The 751-nt window shown below is 47.5% G+C and overlaps 1 non-coding gene across 1 annotated transcript; it reads left to right on the top strand.

The window, feature by feature from the left end:
- The first annotated feature begins 435 nt into the window (after positions 1-435).
- On the top strand, positions 436-542 carry LOC136506254 (small nucleolar RNA R71). Its single transcript, XR_010771478.1, has one exon. It is a non-coding gene; the product is annotated as a small nucleolar RNA R71 (small nucleolar RNA).
- Positions 543-751: the final 209 nt, after the last annotated feature.

The following is a 751-nucleotide window of genomic DNA, read 5'->3' as shown; positions in this document are numbered from 1 at the left end:
GTGGGTGGGACTAGTTGTTCCACCCATTATTGTTACCTTGTCAGAACCCATTATTGATGTAGGCTACGTCTTCATGGGTCTTAGGGCAGTCATTCCCCGAGTGTCTGACCTCACCACAAACTTTACAAGTCATTTGTGAGTCCATGGCCTTGACGGTGCCCTTCATTGCCTCCTTATCGGCGGCATGCTTGTCAAGTCTTTTCAATAACAAATCCATTTTTGTTGCAAGCAGTATCCGCCTCCTTCACAGTATGCATGCCTTTTTGTTATTTTGTTCCTCCCCCTAGCTTTGATTGGCCACCATCTTTTCAATGAGTGCCGTGGCTCCATCGATGGTTAGGGAAAGGAACTGCTCCTCCAACAGCGGCATCTATGTGCCCCTTTGACATGGGCGTCAGCCCCTCATAGAAGTTATAGAGCATGAGCCAGTTCTCCATCCTGTGGTATGGGCAGGCTTGGATGTAATCCTATAGCCTCACCCATGCCTCAGGGATGGATTCCATTGAAGTTTGCTAGAACTTTGAAAATTTTCCCCTAAGGGCATTGGTTTTGCCCATGGGGAAAAACTTCATGAGGAATGCCACGGAACATTTGTCCCATGTACTGACAGCTTTCTTCTCTTTGTAGAACCACTATTTTGCCTTCCCCACGGAGGGAGAAGGGAAACAGATAGAGCCTTATGCTAGCTAGTGCGACGTCTTTGATGATGATGGTGTTGCACAACTCCAGGAAGTGTTGCAAGTGTGCACTT

This window comes from Miscanthus floridulus, chromosome 14 (genome assembly GCF_019320115.1).
Source record: "Miscanthus floridulus cultivar M001 chromosome 14, ASM1932011v1, whole genome shotgun sequence".
Taxonomy (NCBI): Eukaryota; Viridiplantae; Streptophyta; class Magnoliopsida; order Poales; family Poaceae; genus Miscanthus; species Miscanthus floridulus.
Note: the sequence above shows the minus strand (reverse complement) of the source record. Positions and strands in the feature narration are given on the sequence as shown.